A 13,204-nucleotide genomic window follows, 5' to 3' on the forward strand; every position below is an offset into this window, starting at 1 on the left:
AATCTTTTTTCTTAGATAGAAAATGGCTTTAAGACATTTTAAAGTTTAAAACAAAGATTAAAAAAACATTAAATATCTGACTTGTTTCTATCAGGATTAAAAATGGAATGACTCATTATTTTATTAAGTAATGAAAATGGAAGTAGGGTGATTGTGTCCTTTCGTCAGTTGTGGTAATTAATTCTCTTATTATTGATAAGACTGATCTTTTTTGATAGCAATTCTATGAGCATTATAGGGCATAATGCAGCAAATCTTTAGATGTAAAATGCACTAGGGCCTCTACAAAGGTATTAGGTGCCCTAGGTGTGCCTTACAGTCTTCTGTCTCCCTTCTCCCAGAGCCTCTCCACACACAATTAAAATATGTATATATAATAACAGATTTTACCTTAAAAGGGCATTCAAAGTACAGTCTTGAAAGGTAAAAATAATACTTACAACAACATGCATATTATATTTAAAAGCACTACTGTGTTGCCTACCTATGGCATTAGTCCTCTAGTGCTGGATAGCGAAAAAACGAAAAGGATCGGTGTAACAAGGGATTCTTTATTCGAACTTGCCCGACTCTGGCCGAGTTTCGCTCACATATGAGCTGCCTCAGGGGCTACTATACAGATGGGTTCTTTGAATAAAACAACTTCAATGTGAAACCATCCCAAAATACTGAGAACGATTCTTAACGATGTCTGTGCAGTCAATGCCACAGATGTTGTAATCAGAAATGTGCCATATGTGATTAGCTAAGTATTAAAATCTTGGCGCTGTGAGTGCAGTCGATGCCGCTCAAAGCAGTATCAGATATAATTGACCAAATTTCCGAATTGTGTAATGCCGTCTCTCATAATAAATGGCAATAGGGTGCTCTCCCATATTCTGCTTGAATTCTGCTTGAATATGCGCTGCAGTTTCCTGCCGATGCTTACAATAATTGTTTGAATACGGGAGAGCACCCTATTGCCATTTATTATGAGAGACGGCATTACACAATTTGGAAATTTGGTCAATTATATCCGATACTGCTTTGAGCGGCATCGACTGCACTCACAGCGCCAAGATTTTAATACTCAGCTAATCACATATGGCACATTTCTGATTACAACATCTGTGGCATTGACTGCACAGACATCGTTAAGAATCGTTCTCAGTATTTTGTGATGGTTTCACATTGAAGTTGTTTTATTCAAAGAACCCATCTGTACAGTAGCCCCTGAGGCAGCTCATACGTGAGCGAAACTCGGCCAGAGTCGGGCAAGTTCGAATAAAGAATCCTTTGTTACAACGATCCTTTTCGTTTTTTCGCTATTAGTCCTATAGTAAGATTTTGGTGTGGGCTTGGCCATCAGAAAGTTGTGGATAAACTGAATAACAATCACAACATAGTAAACCTCCCATAGCAAAACAGCACTATGCCAGCATTCAAACTATAACAAATTTACCTATGAAAATTCAAATCTGAAAATATTACTCCAGGCCCTAAAATACCAATACAAGTCCTATTAAGATACCAGAAGGAGCCAGGCTGGTATAGATTTCAATATAGAAACTACAAGCTAGCACCTCGGTCACACATGCAGACCACAGACATACCCTCACCAAATACATAATAAAGAGACCATAAAGTATAAATAGAAATGTAAAGACAAAAACAGAACTGGAATCCTCAAAAAGCCAGAATCTGTATACATTGCAACAATGGAAAAACAGAAACGTCACCATTCCTCATAAAACATCAAACAATAAAATCAAATTGATAAATGGTCTATAAATGGGAACAATGAGTGAGGTGATCAAATTTGAAGAAAATTATTCAAAATTGTTAAATCACAAGAGAATTGTAAGAAATTGCAAGAGAACACTGTAAAACTGGGAGGCTGGGCATGCAAATGGCACATGACATTTAATGTGAATAAGTGCAAAATTATGCACTTAGGGTAGAGCAATCTAAATTATAGCTACACAATGCAAGGTTCCACATTAGGAGTCACTACTCAGAAAAAAGATCTAGGCATCATCGTAGATAATATGTTGAAATCATCTGTATGGTATGCAACAGCAGCAGTCAATAAAGCAAATAGACTGCTAGGAACTTGGAAAAGATTGTAGAATAAAACAGAGAATATTATAATGCCTCTGTATAACTCCCTGGTATGAATACTGCATGCAATTCTGGTCACCATATTTCAAAAAAGATATAGCAGAATTAGAAAAGATACAGAGAAGGGCATCCAAAATGCCAAAAGGGATGGAACAATTCCCCTATGAGGAAAAATTAAAGAGGTTAGAGCTCTTCGGCTTGGAGAATGTTAGGAATCTCCATGCAGAGTTAGCAATCTGTTAGGATCTGATGCCGGATGGGCGGAGCAATCAAATAGGAGTTAGCAATCTGTTAGGAAAGCTCTGTGTTAGAGCTGGGAGATAGCAATCTGTAATGAATCTGTTATGACTGACTCCAAAGAAGGAGGAGTTAGTAATGTTTTGAATCTGTATGCTGATGGGAGGAGCAAGCAGAAGGAAATCTGTACTAGTAGACTGTGGAGTAGCAATCTGTAGTTGTGGGTGGATCCCTGGGCCGGTGGCAGATGACCACGTCCTCGGGAGGATATCCCGAGAGGGACCACCGGCTAGGTTTGAGTATGGAAACAGACACACATTAGTTCTTTTATTAAACAGATGATGAAGCCACCAGAGGTGGCTGTAGTGAGCTGATATGCCCGGCAGGGCTGTAGTCCCTCAGGTATTGGAACAGCGATCCAGGATGGCTGAGCTGTTGAGAAACTGTAGAACGTGAGTAGGCAGAGTAAACAGGGTTCATGAACAGAAATAGATGACAAATCTCACATAAGGTCTCAAGGAAGCTCAGGAGCTGGAACGGTATAAGCCCTCTAGGAGCGAGTACCTGGTTCCAGGGTAAGCTCTGAGAGAGCGATGGTAACTCACAGTTGTTTGTAGCAGCGATAGCTTCCAAGCAGTAGAGAATCTTCAGAGTATCCAGGAACATGGGCCCTCGAGGAGCGAGTACCGGTTCCTATCTGTAATCTGAAAGGTAAAGAGAGACCGAGGCCCCCGAGGAGCGGGTACTTCTGGTAAGTCTGAGGAGTAGCTTGGAGGAAACTTATCCGTATACGTCCTTCTGTCCTTGCTAACTCAATCTGATAGTGAAAATAGAGACCTTTAAATATTGGAAGCGGATGACGTCATCTTAGGGGGACGCCCCTGAGGTTTGCGTCCTTGCTGGTGCTTCAGTCAGAGCGCACGCACGCGCCCTAGGTCATCAGGCAAACATGGCGGATCTGCAACGTCGAGCCAGTCCGGGGACGCCGGAGGGAGACAGCATGGAGACGCCGTGGCAGCCAGCTTTCCATCAGACCCAGAGGGAGTCGCCACAGAGGTAAAGAGGGCGAAGTGAGGGCGTCGAGCAGTGACGGACACAACAGAGAAGAAATGGCTGAGAGGAGATATGATAGAGGTCTATAAAATAATGAGCGGAATGGAACGGGTGAATGCAAATAGATTGTTTAGTCTTTGAAAAAGTATGAAGACTAGGGTACATGCAACAAAGTTACTAATTAGTATATTTAAAACAAATAGCAAATATTTTTTCACTTAATTCATAATTAAGCTCTGGAATTAGTTGCCAGAGGATGTGGTGAAAGCTGTTAGTGTAATTGAGTTTAAAAATGGTTTGGACAAGTTCCTGGAGGAAAAGTTTCATAAACCATTATTAAGGTGGACTTGGGGAAATTCACTGCTTATCCCTGGGATAAGCAGCATGGAATCTATTTACCTTCCGAGATCCTACCAAGTACTTGTCACTTGGATTGGCCACTGTTGGAAATAGGATACTGGGCTTGTTGGATCTTTGGTCTGATCCAGTATGGCAAATTTTATATTCTTATGTTCTTAAAACATCACTCAAAATAGTAACACCATATTAATAAAATGATAAATGTTTAAAAAACAGCAGATTAATAGAATAACATCTAATAATTAAAAATCACATACAAATTTTTAAACATTTCCCAAATATCAATAAAATATTTCAAACCAGCAGACCGATACAATAACTCCCAATAATTAAAACTAATAAGGAATTTGAAAAAATCCCCTACTCTCCATACCTGGGAACTTTTAATTTCTAACTACCCTGACATAAATAGGAGAGAGGGAGCACAAACTTTTTGTTATGCTTGGTGGTCCGCGGGCTTTTCCTATGGACCGTTGCTCTCACCTCCAGCCCCAAACCCAAAATATCCTCTGACGTCAGGGAAAACCTCTCAGTGCATGCGCAGCAGACTGCTGCATTCACTCTGCTTCCTTGTCGGCTCCCTCTCACACTGGGCCAGGACCCGGTTGGAAGATGCAGTAGACCGCTGTGCCTGGCCTGTCTCCAAAATCACGTCTGCCTTGGGTCCCCCCAAAAGGCACGTGTGAGCCGATGACATCCCTCTTAAAGAGCCTGCGGCTGAAAATACCTGAGGCACCTAATGTTGATGTCACCCAGAGAGGCCTATAAGAGACCGCTTCAGCCACAGCTCCCTGCCTCAGCAATAGGTCTTCTCTGTAGAGAAGTGCATTGCCCCAGCGTTCCTGTGTTCCTGTGTCTTGTTCCCGATTCCGTTGGCAGTCTGGTTCATCTTGTGTTCTTGTCTACCTGGAAAGTCTTTCTCATCTGTCTTCAGCATCCCTTCCTGCTCCTGCGATCTTTCGTCCTCTTCGTTCCTTCTCTCTTTGGATTGGACTTCTGGCTTGACCTCAGATTAGAATTCTAGCTTCAACTTGGATAGGACTTCTGGCTTAACTCAGAATGGACCTTGATATTGCTTGACCACTTAATGCCACTGTCCACTGCCTGTTTAATGTTAATGAACAAACTCTGCCTGGCCTGAACGTCAACTCTGAGAGAACTCTGCCTGCCTTGACCATAGCCTGAAACTGTGTCTGATTACCTGCTGCCTGCCCTGACAGCTGCTTGACCAGTCTCTGCTTTCCCTCTGTGCTGGCCCACAACTTCTTCCACATGACGGGTCTTCATCTCCACAGAGTCCCGTGCCTAAGTCCAGCCAGCCCTGGCACCCGAGAGCTGAACCTAAGGGGAACGTAGGCTGGTATTGGTGAAACTCTAGTTGGGCCTCTGCCTCAATCAGCTCCACCTGCCGATGGTGGGAACCTGCAGGTTTCCTCCCTGCAGGTTGTGCCAACCCCCCCTTGGCCCAAGGGTCCACTTCCGCAACAGATTGCTGAGGCCATGGACCCGGTGGATCTAGCCGCCCTGAAGACCTTTCCCAGCTTAGCCCAGAAACTGCAGGTCCTCTAGACAGCTCTGGAACTTCTGATTGCAGATGTGAACTTCCGATTGCAGATGTGAACTGCCTCGCCACACACCTGGTCTCCTTGACCCTACCCACTGCCCCATCTCCACCCGCTGCAGTTTCAGCACTGGTTCCAGAGACCTGTTGGTCAACAATTCCATTACCTGCTCTGCCCCATTATGCAGGAGATCCTAAGCAGTGCCAGGGATTTCTTGACCAATGCCAAATACATTTCTCCCTCCAGTTGGCACTTTTCCCTGATGACTGTTAAGACATTCATTCTCTTCCTACTCAATTGTAAGGCTCTGGTCTGGGCTTCCCCCCATGGGAGCACTCTGGTCCCCTTCTCTTGAACCTCAAACAATTCATCTCAACCTTCAAGCAAGTCTTTGATGAGCCTGGCCGGCTGCCCACAATGGGCTCAGACCTCCTGCGCCAAGGAAATCAATCATTAATGGATTACATCATTGAGTTCCGAACCCTGACCAAAGAACTGAACTGGCAGATTCCGTTGGCAGTCTAGTTCATCTTGAGTTCTTGTCTTCCTGGTCAGTCTTCCTCATCTGTCCTCAGCGTCCCTTTCTGCTCTTGCAGTCCTTTATCCTCCTCTTCATTCCTTGTCTCTTCGGATTGGACTTCTGGCTTGATGTTGGATGACTCCCAGCTTTGACTTGAATAGGACTTTTGGCTTGACCTTGGATTGGACCTTGATGCTGCTTGACCTCCGCCTGCCAGTGATCACTGCCTGTTTACCGTTATTGACTGAACTCCAACTGACCTAACCTCGACTTTGAAAGACCTTTGCCGCCTTGACCACAGCCTGAACCTGATTTCCTCTTGCCTGCCCTGACCGCTGCTTGACCTGACTATGCTTTCCCTCTGGCTGACTCACAACTTCTTCCATGTGATGGTTCTTCATCTCCACAGAGGCCTGCACCTAAGTCCAGCTGGCCCCTGCACCCGAGGACTCAACCTAAGGGGAACATGGGCTGATATTGGTGAAGCTCCAATTGGGCCTCTGTTTCAGCCAGCTCTGCCTGCTGACGGTGGGGACCTGCAGGGCTCCTCCCTGCTGTTAGGATTCTGTTAGTATGTGGGCCCTGGGCTGAGGTGAGAGATGGTACCACCCATGGGGAGGAGCCCCGTGAGCCTCACCGTCGGAAGGCGAGGTCTCAGTGACATCAGACACAGTATCAGTCTAGAGTCTTTATTAAAAGAGATAGAGGCAAAACCCGTGGAGTGGGGGGTGCCAGAGAGGAGGTCACACAGACCCGGAGACACAGGGTTGGTAGAATGGGAAATGCCCAGAGGGAATACCTCCATAGAGTTGGTAATGGTCCGCAGAGCGGGGTACACTGATGAAGTCTTCCGTAGAGATGGTAGTGGCCCGTGGAGCGGGGTACACCGAAGAAGGTCCTCAGTAGAGATGGTAGTAGCACTTTTCTCCTACGTTTCAGCTCTCACTAAACCATCACCTCCTACCATTCCTGATGATCAAGCACTCAACAAAGCATCAGAACTAGCAGAATACTTTAAGGATAAAATTGACAAACTGACTATCTCTTTCTCATCATCTTTTTCATATCCCCCTTTCCCTCACATTACCTCACCTCAACTAAATACAACGCTGGAAACTTTCGAGACCACTTCAGCACTTGAGATAGAAAACATACTTAAAAAAATGAAACCGTCATCTCATCCCTTAGACACAATTCCTACTAACCTTCTCATCGCAATAAGAAACTCCATATCAAAACCAATTGCAGACATCATTAACTGCTCTCTCTCCCAGGGTCTAGTTCCTGACCAACTTAAATTAGCCATTCTCAAACCTCTACTTAAAAAACCTAACCTTCCAACCACAGATCCAGCTAACTTCCGCCCAATAGCTAATCTGCCATTGATCGCCAAAATTATGGAAAAGATAGTCAATAAACAACTATCTGAATATTTGGAAGAAAACAACATTCTTGTATCTTCCCAGTATGGCTTTCGGAAATCGTTAAGCACTGAATCTCTCCTTATCTCTCTTACCAATTCTATTCTATCTAATATGGACAAAAAACAACCACATCTTTTGATACTACTAGATCTCTCTGCAGCCTTTGACACTGTCAACCATTCATCTCTATTAAAATGTCTGGCAGATATAGGCATTAAAGGAACAGTCTTCAGCTGGTTCAAATCCTTCCTAGCAAATAGACAATTCAAAGTAAAGATTAACAACAAAGAATCACAACCGATCCCTTCCAACCGGGGGGTCCCTCAGGGTTCCTCCCTTTCCCCTACCCTCTTCAACATTTACCTCTTACCTCTATGTCATCTACTTACTAAACTAAACCTAACTCACTATCTCTACGCGGATGACATCCAGATACTCATCCCAATCTCAGAATCCTTACAAAAAACCTTGGCTCACTGGAACAATTGTTTGCAACAGATCAATCATCTTCTCTCCAGCCTTTGCCTCATTCTTAACAACAACAAAACTGAGATCCTAACCATCAATCAAGACATCAACATCAAACTTCTAAACCCAGCTGACCTACTCAACTCATCCACTCCCATATTAAATCACTCACCACATGTTCGAGATCTAGGTATCATGCTAGACAATCAGCTCAATTTTAAAAAATTCATAAGCACAACCACCAAAGACTGTTTTTATAAGTTACAAGTCTTAAAAAAATTGAAGCCTCTTCTTTATTTCAACGATTTTCGGATGGTCCTACAAGCCATTATTCTATCAAAAGTCGACTATTGCAATTCGCTTCTCTTTGGCCTTCCATATTCATCCATCAAACCCCTCCAAATGCTACAGAACTCTGCAGCCAGAATCCTTACCAATACGAATAAAAGAGATCACATCACCCCCATTCTCAAGCTCCTCCACTGGCTGCCTATAAAGCAAAGGATCCTATATAAAGTACTCACCGTAATTCATAAATCCATTCACAATATCTCTCCTCTTCAATTATGTAACCAACTACGCCCTCACTCCTCCTCTAGACCCATCAGAGGAGCATATAAAGGCACACTCTATGTACCTTCAACAAAATCCTCGCATCATAAACGTGCCATATCTACAGCAGGCCCCATTCAATGGAATGCGCTCCCACCAGACATTCGGCTTGAGTTCTGCCACTCTTCATTCAAAAAAAAACTTAAAACCTGGCTCTTTAGCCAAGCTTTTCCAGGACCATGATCATCATTTTTTCCCCTCCAACCAGCAAGAACATATCTTCTTCACAAACCCCCATTTTCCATACCACTACCTACTTCGGTATCTAATCTCTTGCTGCAGGACACTTGAGACTTTCTCACTTATACGTTATAATTTTTATGCTCAATAAGACCTGTCAACTTAATTGTTTAAGTCTTTTTTTTTTTTTTTTCTCCTTTATCTTTTGGTCATCAATGTTACAACGTTATTGTTAAATTTTGAACTTATGTACACTGTTCCAAGTTTCATAACCTTGTTCTATGTAATGCCTTTTGGCAATTTTCATGTTCTGTTTCAATGTAAACCGATGTGATCTTTATTTCATATAGGAACACTGGTATATAAAAATCTAAAAATAAATAAATAAATAGTGGTCCGCAGAGCGGGGTACACCGATGAGGTCCTTAGTAGAGATGGTAATGGTCCACAGAGCGGAGTACACCAGAGAGGATCCTCAGTAGAGATGATAGCGGTCCACAGAGTGGGGTACGCAGATGAGGTCCTTAGTAGAGATGGTAATGACCCGCAGAGCGGGGTACACTGGTGAGGGTCCTCAATATTGGTGATAGCAGTCCGCAAAGTGGGGAACAGCAATGAGGTTCGCAGTAGAGTTGGTAAAGGCCCGCACAGCGGGGTACGTCCGAGGAAGTCCTCCGTAGAAATGGTAATGGTCCGCAGAGCGGGGTACGCCAGAGAGGTTCTCGGTAGAACAGGAAGTGGTCTGCAGAGCAGGGTACTCACGAAGAGAGTAGCGATGGTTCCAGGGAAGCCCCGGGAAATGGGGCAGACAGAGTCCCAGGCATCAGGCCCTCCAAGGAGCAGATAGCTGAAGATGAATAGCGGGCCCCCGAGGAGCGGGTACCCGAGACGTCTACGCCAGAAAGCAGGAACTGGAACGCAGGTCCTCTGAGAGCAAGGCAGATTTAGCAAGGATGGATCTCTTTGTTATTGTTTGTAAGGTTTTGGGTGGACCCTTGGACACTGTGGCAGCTGACCACGCCCACGGGGGAAGTCCCGTGAGGGGCCACAGGTCAGGCTCAGCTTTGGGACACACAACACAGAGTTATATCTTTTATTAGACAGAGTTGAGAAGCCACCAGAGGTGGCAGTAGTGAGTAGAGATGAAGCCCGGCTGGGCTTAGGGTTCCTCAGGATACAGGAACAGTGATTCCCTCTATAGCTGTGCTGTAGTGGAGAAAACTGAGATAGTGAATACAGTGGAGCATACACAGAGTTCTGGTATAGATCCTCATTGGTAAAGAGACTCACACAGCGGTTTCTCCCGGAAGGTGACACAGAAGCTGGAATAGAGGCAGGCCCTCGAGGAGCGAGTACTGGTTCCTGATAGCGACCTGAAAGAAATGAGAGAGGCCCCCGAGGAGAGGGTACCTCGTTAGGGTAAAGTCCAAAAGTTGGAGAGGCCGAGTAGCTAGGTATGGAGAGCAAATCCCATCCATAAGGAGTTCCCTTGCTAACTCGATTAGCTAGCAAAAAGTGTGGGCTTTTGTATCCGGGATGCGTGACGTCATCACAGGGGGACGCCCATGAGGTTCGCGCCAAAGTGAGAATAAGAAGCAGGGCGCGCGCAGTGTGTGCGCCCTACATGGCAGGATTCAGCGCTCAAGCCAGACCGGGGACGCCGGAGAGGACGGCAGGCAGACGCCGCGGCAGCCAGACGTCCATCAACCACGGTAGGAGTCACAAAAAAGGTTAGGTGGGCGGAGTGGAGACATCGGGCAGCGACAGTCCTAACACTCTTTGCCAAGTCATCCGTAAGCAGGGCCAGCTGGGTTAAATATCCTAAAGGGATGACGTCACCCGGAGGGGATACCCTGAGGTTCCCGCCATGACATGCTTAAGACTGGCCCATGCGCTCGCGCCTAATGGATCCTGATGGCAAGATGGCGGTCGGCGGCGTCCGTGCCTCCCCAGAAGGTCTGGGAGCGGTAGGCAGGCCGTCGGCAGCTGGCGGAAGCTGCCAGTCTATCCCATGGAGTCAGGGAAGTGTAAAGAGAGGTGAGCAACAGTGGTCACAGCCTTCTGCAACCGACGGGCGAAACAGTACCCCCCTTCTTAGGGCCCATCCCCGGGAGTTTTGGCTTACTCGCGTGCGAAGCATGGAATTGCTTGATCAACTCCTTGTCAAGGATGTGAACAGCAGGCTCCCAGCTCTTCTCTTCGGGGCCAAATCCTTCCCACGAGATCAGATAGTCCCAATTCTTCCCGCGCTTCCGTACATCCAAGACATCCTCAACCTGATAGGTAATATCTTCTTCCGAAGCTAGAAGTTGGGGCTCAGGAGGTTTTTTGGAGAATTCTGATAGAATGGGCAGTTTTAAGAGTGAGATGTGGAAAGCGTTATGAATTTTGAGTGAAGTGGGTAGACGAAGGCTGTAAGTAATTGGACCCATCCGGCAAAGTACGGGAAAGGACCCGATGTATCTGGGAACAAAGCGGGCTGAAGGCATCTTTAAGCGAATAAAGCGGGTACTGAGCCACACCTTGTCTCCAGGGTTCAACTGAGGAGCTACCCGATGATGGGTATCGTAGAACTTCTTTGATTTTAGGGCGGCTTGTTGCAGAAGTTGTTTGGTATGGTCCCACAGCTGATGCAGTTCTTGACCCGAAACTTGAGCTGCCGGAGAAGGTACAGACAGAGGTATCAGAAGAGGAGGCAGAGGCTGACATCTGTACACTACCTGGAAGGGGGATGTCCCAGTAGAGGCGGACTGATGGGAGTTCAAGGCAAACTCAGCCCATGGCAATAAGTTGGACCAGTCGTTCTGCCGAGAGTACACGTACGCCCGAAAAAACTGCTTCAGGGTGTGGTTTGTCCTTTCTGTCTTTCCATTGGCCTGTGGGTGATAGGCCGATGTGAGGTCCAGTGAGATGTCAAATTTTTTACAAGTGATCTCCAGAACTTGGCCGTGAATTGGACGCCCCTATCTGAGAGGATGTGCCTCGGGAGTCCTTGAAGACAGAAGATGTGATGAATGAAAAGTTTGGCTAGTTCCGGGGCTGAAGGAAGACCGCCATGAAGTGAGCCATCTTCGAAAAGTGGTCCACTGTGATCCAGATGGTGTTATTGCCAATGGAAGGAGGCAGGTCCACAATAAAGTCTGTGGATATATGTGTCCATGGCTTACTAGGTGCATGAAGAGGTTGTTGGAGACCCCAGGGATGACCCGCCGGTGGTTTTTGACGGGCGCAAGTGGGACATGATTCCACATATGCTTGAGCATCCTGCTTCATGGTTGGCCACCAATAGAACCTCTGGAGTGTCGCAAGTGTTCTAGCTTGTTCGGGATAACCAGTGAGTAGGGAATCATGCGCCCAGCGGAGGATCTTCCTACGAAGAGGTCGGGGAACCACCGTCTTCCTGGATGGCACTGTGTGTGTAGCAGCGAGGAGTACTTTGGTCGGGTCGATGATGTGCCGGGGAACATCTGGGACATCATCAGTGGTGAACGAATGAGAGAGGGCATCTACTCAGATGTTCTTATTAGCTGGTCGGTATCGAAGTACGAAATTAAATCATGTAAAAAAAAGAGACCAGCGGGCTTGCCTGTGATTGAGACGTTGAGTGTGTTGTAGGTACTCGAGGTTCTTGTGATCAGTGTAAACTGTTATTTGGTGTTGTGCTCCCTCGAGCCAGGGGGGGCCATTCTTCAAAGGCTAATTTGATTGCCAGCAATTTTTTGTCCCCGATTCCGTAATTACATTCAGCCGGAGAGAAGCGTCGGGAGAAGAACGAGTATGGGTGCAAGTTATTATAAATTAAATGCTGGCTGAGTACTGCACCAACTCCTATGTCAGAAGCGTCTACTTTGACGATGAAGGGTCATCAGGGGTCAGGATGACGTAGGCATGGCTCCTGCAGGAACGCCTCCTTAAGCTCCCGAAAGGAGGACACGGCTTCGAGTGATCACTGGGATGGATTGGCTCCCTTACGTGTCATAGCTGTGAGTGGGGTGGTTAGTGTCGAATAGTGATTGATGAACAACCTTTAGTAATTAGTAAAGCCTAGGAATCTTCGGAGTGCTTTAAGGCCCATTGGTTGGGGCCAGTCCCAGATGCTGTTAGTCTTCTGTGGATCCATCTGAAACCCCTGGCTAGAGACAACATAGCCCAGGAAAGGGACGGACTCCTTGTGAAAAGAGCATTTTTCCAGCTTGGTGTACAGCTGGTTATCCCTTAGGCGTTGCAGGATCTCCAGAGCCATCTCCCGGCGATGGCTCTGGAGATCTTGTGAGAATATCAAAATGTTGTCCAATTAGACCACAACACAACTGAAGAGCATGTCTCTGAAGATCTCGTTCATCATATTCTGGAAGACCGCTGGAGCGTTGTAGAGGCCAAAAGGCATGACCATATATTCAGTGGCCATCGTGGGTGTTAAATGCGGTTTTCCAGTCATCACCCTGGTGTATCCTGATCAAATTGTAAGCTCCTCTGAGGTCCAATTTGGTAAATATCTTGGTCCCCTGGAGCCTGTCAAACAGTTTGAAGATTAATGGCAGGGGGGAGCGATCCTTCTATGTAATTTCATTTAAGCCGCGGTAATCTATGCACGGCCGGAAGGAGCCGATCTTTTTCCCCACAAAAAAGAACCCTGCTCCAGCAGGCGATTTGGAAAGCCGAATGAAGCCTGTAGCCAAATTTTCCTA

Source organism: Rhinatrema bivittatum, chromosome 6 (assembly GCF_901001135.1).
Source record: "Rhinatrema bivittatum chromosome 6, aRhiBiv1.1, whole genome shotgun sequence".
NCBI lineage: Eukaryota > Metazoa > Chordata > Amphibia > Gymnophiona > Rhinatrematidae > Rhinatrema > Rhinatrema bivittatum.